This window comes from Alosa alosa, chromosome 3 (genome assembly GCF_017589495.1).
Source record: "Alosa alosa isolate M-15738 ecotype Scorff River chromosome 3, AALO_Geno_1.1, whole genome shotgun sequence".
In the NCBI taxonomy this organism is placed as follows: domain Eukaryota; kingdom Metazoa; phylum Chordata; class Actinopteri; order Clupeiformes; family Clupeidae; genus Alosa; species Alosa alosa.
The window spans coordinates 15,351,483-15,361,340 of record NC_063191.1 but is presented as its reverse complement, the minus strand read 5'-3'; the positions used below and the strand labels follow the sequence as shown (position 1 = coordinate 15,361,340).

General features: G+C 41.0%; 1 long non-coding RNA gene across 2 annotated transcripts; it reads right to left on the bottom strand.

The window, feature by feature from the left end:
* Positions 1 to 736: 736 nt before the first annotated feature.
* On the bottom strand, positions 737 to 2,161 carry LOC125292475. Of its 2 annotated transcripts, XR_007193192.1 has the most exons (3): positions 2,102 to 2,161; positions 1,814 to 2,022; positions 737 to 1,599 (listed from the first exon to the last, which is right to left on the bottom strand). It is a non-coding gene; the product is annotated as an uncharacterized LOC125292475 (long non-coding RNA). The 2 variants fall into 2 exon arrangements; XR_007193191.1 differs by having other exon boundaries at positions 737 to 2,022.
* Positions 2,162 to 9,858: the final 7,697 nt, after the last annotated feature.

The window sequence follows — 9,858 nt, the reverse complement described above, 5'->3', positions numbered from 1 at the left end:
CACATACTGAGGTTTTGATTAATGGCTACATCTCATTCCATTTTCATAATTGACAAATAACTTCAATGGAATTCAGTTAGGGAAAGCTAGAGTGTTCTAAATACAGTTGAATGGTTCAACAGGCAGATGTGGCATTTACACAGATGTTCACCCATGCAGAGTCCTTCATTAGGCTCCAGTTGTAATAAAACAAAAACAAAAAGTGAAACATAAATTAAGCCCACATGCCAGTTAACTGTTAAACTGTTTAAAATGCACCCCCACATTTGTCTGGATTCTCCCCGGCTAGTATACCTCGGTAAGGCACTGTAAAGTAGTGTCTAACTTGCATGTGTTATTACTATGTTACTAACAAGAACGACATTTTCGATTATGGGGTTACACAATTGTCTGGGCTTATTACACACATGGTGGAGAAATAGTAGCATAACTGCATTGACAATGAGAAGACCCGGGTTCAAAACTCTGTTGCCGTCACTGTCTGTAATGCAGTGGATCATTTGGATGACTCAAGGAGAAAAGATTTACCAGATTTTTTCTTCCCATTTCATTTCAGAGCTGTATTCATTGCTGGTGTGGCCACGGGAGTCAGATGACAAGAGTCTTGACTCTAGAGTGCTCGACTACGCCACTTGGGGCCTTTCACACCAAGATGTATTTTAGCTAGACCTCCAACACCTTGATTTAGACAAGAGAGCTCTCGCACACAGATAAGCAAGTAATGACAGACGTGGTATTTCAATGAAAAAATAAACAATATTTATTCACAAGCAATTCAGTAAAAAGTCAGTCTTGGGTTTGATTCTCAGGATGGAGTGCAGTACATATTAGGCCCAATAGGCCAGCAAGAGGAAGGTAGTGGCTGCCACCAGGAATATTACATGTAATCAAGTAGGGTTAATTTGATCAGCTGTTCAGGAGAGGTTACCTGTCCTGGAAGAGGAGTGAGACCGACACACCACCCGTGCTGCAGATTCTGTTGCCTATTCACAGACACACACACACACGCTCGCATAGGCACAGGTACTACAAAGAGTGATCACTGCAAATAGTGAGGTGCACGTTACCACTACAAATACTGTGTGAAGTACACGAAGAGGAGGACTCAGATCCGGCGACCTGCCCCGCGGAACAGCTGCAACACTCTGTTTCTCTAGAGGGGAGAAGGGAAGATATGGTTGCTATTGGCAATAACTGGCTGGGTCAAGAAAGCTAGATGTTAGCATTACTACCATCACACATTACCACAGCAAAATACTGGGGCAGCCACTACCACACCTGTTGCCGACACACCACGACAGAGGGCAGATAAATGAAACCAGCCACGCCTATGTTTAGGCCAAATCAATCGGACAAACAAAACAAAATAAAGAAAACAAAATGAGGCAAGAGCTACAATTACTTAAATCTACAGGAGGCAAAGCAGCAGTGGCAATCTTTCTACAGGAGTAAACAAACACAGTTAAAATCCATTGTTTATGGTAAATACAGCCTAAACCAATACAGATACAATACAACAAGGTTTCCTTTTACCTCTAGGAATACACCACTCAACATGAATGGAAATGGGACTCCCTGGTATCTCTCCAGTACGCAAACCTACATAAAATCACACACAAGCATAGCTCACATAAAACATAATAAAAGGTTATTGGCTAGTTAAATCACAAGGACTTACAGCGAAACATGACACCTTATAGTAGATCCAGTTACTGTAAACTGGCATATAAACATAGATATGTACACATGCGCACACACACACACACACATATATTACATGGCAAACCTTACTGAGCTATACAGCCAATGTTACCTTAACGCATCTCCCAATAGACAGTGCAACCTGCGCGTACACGGCGTCTTTTCAGTCAAGACCTACGTTAAAGACAATGCTGTGAATGTGCGTGAAGGCATTTACAAAAGGACCATACAGTGCAATCATCTACGGTGTAGAGTGCTTGTAAATACCTTCGGTAGGTCAACAAAACACTACCCGGAAGCGTCTGGTACACAGCCAAATACCTGTTGTCAAACAGTTGCACTTTAAAAACAGCTGGCTAAAATAACATGTTTGCAGTGAAAAAGGTGCATTGGCACATACCTTTCATAGGTGACAGCACTGCGAACACAGTGTAGGGAGGACGTACGGAGCCTAGGGCTCACTTACTAGTCCACCTCCGGTGCCGGTCTTATAGAAAGTGCCATTGACGCTAATGAGTACATAGCCACCTGCAAGCTAACTGGAGGGTGTGACCGATAGGAGAGGAGCTACGGTGAGAACAGGAGGACAAACTTGGTACAGCAGTTAGTCTGCCGGTTACACTGGCATTATCTTTGTCTAATATGTGTAAAACACTGCTCCTTTCAAAGACAGTGCATTTTCATCTGTTATCTACAAAGCTAGAAATGGAGACAGGAACATTTTCACTTCCAGACAAACCCGTTTCCTTCCTCACTCTTAGACCCCTCACCCTTCACTGCCTGTTCATAGGTAGCATTTGGTTCATTGAAATGTGTACCATGGCTTTGAAGTGCTGCTTACTCCTTAATTGGATACTCAAACAAGGATTCAGATCTCCTGGAAAAAAAAGAAGAAAAAAACGAGGATGAAAGACAATATTCTCAGCCTGATATTTTCAGCCCTAATTGTCCGACCGCCCCTCTTGGTTCATGTGGGTTGATTTCTTTTTTTCTTCGTTTTTTTTTTTTTTTCAAAAGGCAGCTACGGTGAAGTTGCCTCGACGTAATTGGCATCCACAGGCCTGACAGTCTTTTTGTGCACACTTCACCTGCTGTGCCTCGAGCAAGAGACACCCTTCCCTTAACACGCCTGTTTTTGAAGAGCGGTCAAAAGGCTTCTTAACCTAATGACACTTCCCCTGCAATCTCATTCACTTGGAACAGTCATGTATCACAAAGACACGAACGACGTCTAGCTCTACCACCAGTACGCTCAGGCCAATCCAAACTTTTCTCATCTGTTGTTCCTCGTTGGTGGAACACACTGCCAGTTCCTACAAGGGCAGGGACATCCCTCTCCATTTTCAAAAAACTTCTGAAGACCCAGAGAACATCTCCTCTCATAGCAACACTTACAACAAGTCTTGCTGATCCTAGCACTCACCAGTAAACCTTTTAAACTGACACGTAACTGTTAAAAAAAAACAGCACTGATGCACTTATTTTACTGCACTTTTTTTTAAATTTCCTAAAATTGTAGAATTGCTCTAAAACTGTTTTTGTTAAATTGTCCTAAAATTGTTGAGAATTGGCTCTAAAATCTAACCACAGGGGTCCCCAGGGAACTGTTTACACCATGTTGTTAGTAGCTTTGGTCCTTTCCAAAAGTGCACGGATCTCGGATTGCCTTTCAGACATAGCTAGATGAAGGCACAAATCCAGCTGAACCTGTAAAGACTGAACTGTGGTCATCCCAGTAAACCTGACATCAACATCAAATGACTCCCCTGTCTGTTTCAACATCTAGCACAACCAACTTTTTCATGTTGCCTAAAATGCCGGCTAACTTACTTGAAAGATGCTACCCAACTTCTGGTTCAGGCAATTGTCATCTCCCACTCGACTACTGCAATGCCCTCCTGACAGGTCTCCCAGCCTGCGCAGTGAAACCACTTTCAGATGATCCAGAACGCGCGCCAGCTTCTCATTCTACAACCAACCCAAAAGGGCACATGTTACCCCGCTCATCCAGCTACACTGGCTACCTATGGCGGCCCGCATCAAATTCAAGTCTCTAACGCTTGCCTACAAAGTAGTCTCCGGTTCTGCTCCCACCTACTTGAATGCCCTCATACAGACTTACACTACCTCCAGACCGCCAAGGCCTCTGATCGAATCCACGCCCTAGCTTTCTACCACCACCGTACGCCAAGCCAATCCAAACTTTTCTCATCTGTTGTTCCTCGTTGGTGGAACACACTGCCAGTTCCTACAAGGGCAGGGACATCCTTTTTCCACTTTCAAAAAAACTCCTGAAGACCCAGCTCTTTAGAGAACACCTACTCTCATAGCAACACTTTACAACAAGTCTTACTGATCCTAGCACTCACCAGCCGTTTTAAACTGACAAGCAACTGTTAAAAACAGCACTCACCGACCGACGCCTTACTTACTGTACTGTACTTTTTTTGTTTTTTTTAAACTGTCCTAAAATTGTGAGAATTGTTCTAAAAACGTACTGTTTACCATGTTGTTAGTCGCTTTGGTTAAAAAGCGTCAGCCAAATGTAATGTAATGTAATGTAATGTAATGTAATGTAACATGCAAGCTTTTTTGTAAAATAGGCTAACTGAAATAACTCACTGAATTATGCTGAGCTAGGCTAACACTGGGTTATTGCCAATACAGAGAATAGAAGGGTATATATCCTCTTATATAACTGTAGGGTAGATGGCAAATTAGCCAATTTCCTTTAGCAATGGTTGTTGTGCATCAATGCTTATGGTAAATGCAACCTCGCATTGCATGGTGTTCTCTAATTTTAAGAATACTACACATTGTGAGTTTAGTAAGACATTTAGTCAACGCCACCTCCATGACAAATTATATGAGACTGTGTCATGGAATGGTACATCAACTGTGCCTACTGTAACATGTTAACATGAAGGGACATAACCATGTCATATGATAGCACATCAATGTCACATCACATTGATTTCATGTGAACAGAAAGACGGGGCCCCGAGCACAGGCTCCACTGGTGCAGTGAAGCGCATGCCGTATGGCCCCCGTTCAAATACACAACCTCCTGGGTTTCCAATGTCAATGGGAATATTTCAATAGCATCTCACAGAATAGGGAGGCCCTTTAATTAGATTGATCAAAGCATCTGCGAGTGCACCTCAAAAATCTATAGAAGGTATATACAGTACCATAGTGCTACACCAGTTTCCTTTTGCATATACATCTGTTGATTGGCAGTCATATGGGCTTTCATCTATTAGGGTGGGTACTCATTCTTGGTTGAAAAAGGACCAGAAGGTCAGAGTGTGTGAGCAGAGCTTCACTAATGTCCATAAGAGGCTCTGAGCCTGCCTACAGTATGTCTTGTGCTGCCTTAAGTGCAATTATTTTGCCTGGTTACTGCATGCACTGTATGTAGGCTGCTGCATGAAGCGTACTGTATGTACTGTACTGGGTGTACTGTATGAACATGAGCGAAGGCAATCTTCCTGTGTATAAAGACCACCAGCTAAGTATGCACTTCATTTGTTTGTTTTTGCAAGGTTTTGTTTGTTTTGTTTGTTTGTTTGTGTGTTTTTTGCTGCAGGTAGTGGTATGATTAGCAGTTAGAGCAAGTAGTCTACAGTCTTCTAGCTCAGGCTGAGATGTCATGCATGTTTGAAAGTCTCATAATAGTGTTGAAACACTTAATGGCACTGTTTTCCTTCACTATGAAGGTCTACACATCATGCTGTATACAGAAATTCCAAAATATTTATTTTTGGTTCATTTGGTTTGGTAGAATGAAGTAGGAAAGGCAGATAGCAGCAGTACTGTCTGAAAAGTCACGAGATGTCTTGATGCACCTGCATCTGCAGTATATGTGTTGTCTCAGGCTTGTTCTCAATATTGTATTGATTTACATGAAGGTTTACACATAATTAATGTATACATACTTGCAACACAGTTGGCTACACATGCTCATGACGTTAACTGTTACCCAGAATTCAGTGGAGATTTTTTCCCTAACTGTGCGATGAAGGGATAAGATAAGTCATGCCATCGCCTCGACTGAGTTGACCTTTCTCTCAATTGTGAGTGAACAAAATGGAAAGAGAGGATGAGAAAAAAAAAAATTAAGAAAAAAAATCGAAATTCTCCATGCAACAGCGCAACCCAAGGCCTCACGTCAAGGCTCATTACTTTATTGGATCTTCTCATTCATCTCCGCTGTATTGACCAGTGCTGCCGGGCCCCACCGCGCTGCGCGATAACCGTGTCCACACCGCAGGCATTGATTGGCGAAAATTATGACCAGCCTTTTAATTTCAGTAACACAGGCATTATCTCCGCTTTCCAATGCGACCCCACACAGAGATAAGATCCTGTCCACCGCGCAGGCTGCCATAGCGATATCGCCCATCTGATTGACTCCACAAGCGACACCAGATTCGCTTGTCCTGCAGCCCTCCATAGTGATGCTGTCCAATCATGCCCAACAGAAAACTGTCTGTTGGGGGAGAGGGAGCCACAGTGTCTTTGTGATTGGATTTGCAGATAACCCGCTGGTCTGTACCAAGCCAAGACCCAATAACACCATGTGATGGACCGAAGCTATGCAGTGTCGAATCTGCCTTGTGTTTTTGGAGCAGGGCCTGCCAGGGAGGTGAGGTAATTTGTCGCCGCCGGGATCCAGTTGAGACCAGAATGGCATTTTTTAGGAAAAAACAATAAAGTATCAAGTTGGAGTTTATGTCAGTGCGTGTTTTTTTATAATTAGATTCACCAAAAAAAAACACACTTGGAAAAGTGCTTCGCTTGCAGAACACACAACACGTCCACTATGTGTACATGCCTGAGCTCTTTCTCTGTTGATGTATTTGAAATGGAGGACTGCAAAATATCAGGGATGTTTCTCTCCCCGATGGAAAAAAAAATAAATTATAGATTTGTTTGTGTGTTCCTTGTAGATAAAGACTTTTGGGATTTGGGGTGAAATTCCGTCTAAAGTCTTTTTCAGAGGAAAGTGAGGTAATGGATTCCCAGCAATGGATATGGACATTCTCTAGAATATCTAACAGTGTGGTTGGCCAGAATACAATGTCATGAAGTTATACATTTAAAAAAAAAAAATTTACACTTTCATAACCCTGTATTAAACATTAATAAATGTCTTACAAGCCTGTTTACTAGTGGTTGTAGTGTGCATATTGAAGGATTAAGATTGCACATATCTATTTAATTAATTAATAATCAATTAATAAGCCTTTTTACAGAAATGTTTAAGGACATACATATAACATTAATGAATCCTCTGAGATGAACTCATTACTTTGCACACATTAATAAATCATCTAAGATGAGAAAACAAAATGCATCTTTGCAACAAACACTGTATCCTTAAACAATAATGAATCTTTTAATTTTTTTCAATTCCAAATCATCTCCATATTTCTTTGTTCCCCAACCTATCCTAGGACAGATTCACATCTCCTTAAAGCAAAGTTATTCAAATTTGAATCAATTTTGTGTCCTGATGACTACAAAATAACTTCCGCACTGGAATAAACTGTCGGAAATGTTAAGAGTAAAGGTTATTATGTCTGATTAGCTTCCATCACTGAATAAGGTGATTTTGTATTATGCACAATACCAAAAAGAAGGATTTCTTAAACCTTGCTCTGCGCACTGATAGTCATTTGCAACTGCTCGCTGATTGCTCTGCCATCACGTCATTAAAAGGTTTCAAGGAATTTTTAGGGGGAAGCAGCTCAAATGCAGTGAAAGGATTTTGGTGAAGGAGAAATGCAAACCTCTTAGACAAACACATCAACACACATAATGCATCAGGTGTCATCTCCCAGATGCACATAACAAGTTACAACTTCATCATAACAAGTTACAACTACAACTGCATCAGAGGACCTACGGTATCAAACTATATTATAATGCATGATTCTAGTGAACAAAGACGTCAGCCAGCATCACCCCCCCATCTTGACAAAAGACCTACAACTGCGAGTCGCGTCGCGTTGGGGTCCGGTCCGCCCTGTCGGGACCTATTTACCGACAATGACCGGCATTCTATACATTATCCCTTACATAATAGACATACTGTTGCGAAAGCTGTATGTACTGAATCACATCTGAGGAATGTGTGTCGCTAATTATAAGTGCTAATTCACTGGGGCCTGTAGCAATCTGCCCCCTTCGGCTGTCTTCATGCTCACAAGAAGGATCACTGCTGATCCACCAAGACAGACTCCACCAAGGCATCCCTCCACATCCACATCCACACAGATATAACCATACATCTGGAAAAATGAAACACCACTCCGAACAACACAGGGAGTGGGACTGAATATGCCCATCAGTGAGTTAGAAAAGATGCCCATTGGCAATTGCTTCTGGTCTTTGGAGACAAAGACAGAGATGCAACATTTTGGAACAGCAGATTAAAGAATGATCATAACAGCACTGAGATATTTTTTCTGTTGTGTGCCATACAACATGTGACTATATATGGGAATATACTGTACATTCTCAAGAAAACAGAAAAAAAGAAGAAAACAAAAACATGCTCCTCTGAGGGAATCTTTCATTTCTTTCTGTTTGCAGAGCAGTGACTTTGTTTTCTTATGGTTTACTTCAAAAGATGTTGTAAACAGCAGCTATGTGTCATGCTTTGTTTGGTTCATACAAAAAGGAGCCCCTGTCACAGTTCCAGGTAGAGCATTTTTAAGATCCAGTGTTGCTCGAAAAGTAAAAATATGTATGTCCCCAAGAGAACTACCTGACTTTGAATTGGAAATGCAGGTTGTGCATGCGGGGAACCCTTTCTTTCAAGACAAAATATGGATAAGGTATCCCCCCTTTTTGTCATCTACATACATATGTAAAATGTGACCATCAACACACATCAACAAACCACTTGTGAAACACTATCTGAGGTATAAACATTGATATTCATGAACTCAGCTACCACAATACTACTTTGAAAAACACTGTTGTAAGCTGTTGATGCCTGAATAAGGTTGTATCTTACATTCCCTATACATATTGGAGTCCTTCCTCAACAGCACAGGTTTAGAGACATTCTGAACAATAGGTTCAGTTCACCAAAGGGGCACTGAAGGGGAGTCACACTATTGTGTCTTTTAGTTAAAATACAATTGATGGTGCATGATCTTTTTTAATAAATAAATAAATAAATAAATACATTCATGTAAAAGTTCACAGACAACAATATGGCAAAAAAAGGACACATTTACTTTGTTATTGCATAGGCATAGGTATACAGTTGAGGAAATAATTATTTGATCCCTCACTGATTTTGTAAGTTTGCCTACTGACAAAGAAATTAACAGTCTATGGAGTGTGTGGCCTAGCCAGTCTGCAGACCTTAATCCTATAAAAATCTGTGGAGGAATATCATGACAATGCACATTCAAACCAAAAACTGAAAACCTCCAATCTTTTTTTAACAGGACATGCTAGTTCCAAGGCCACATACATTGTGTTCATTGTCAGTCCGTTGACAATTGGGAGGTTGCAGTGAAGGGAAGCCACACTCAATAGAATGGCAATAACAGATTCAACACATCAGTGGACTGTGCAGTCTTTCTGATTCGTCAAGCTGTGTATTTGTGAACAGTATATTAGCTACAGCGTATGATATATATATATATATATATATATATATATATATACTGTATGTGGTGTGAGATGTTTTCTCCCAGTACCAGTATTTAACACTGAAAGGTTTAAATAGGAAAACAGATACCAGCAATATGACTTAGCAATAGCCTATGTAAGGGATAATGTATAGAACGCCGGTCATAATTGGGAAAATAAGTCCCGACAGGGCGAACTGACCGGCGTTCTATACATTATCCCGCTTATTACACGGCTACTTACCAAAACTAAATAATAAACTCCCCACAATATGACTTTAGCCTACCCTAGCTTATTTTTTTTTATTCATCGTGGCATTTGCTGAAACAAATAGTTCGCAACAACACACGCTGAACTTGAATCAGACATTCTTTAGAACACAGCTGATCAACCGTCTGCTTTCACTTTTGAATGAAGTTCCAGTTGTTGCGTAGTGATATGAAATACCTGAATTAGAAGCACAAACTCTGTTGCCATTGACAGCGGTCATTATTCTTTTCA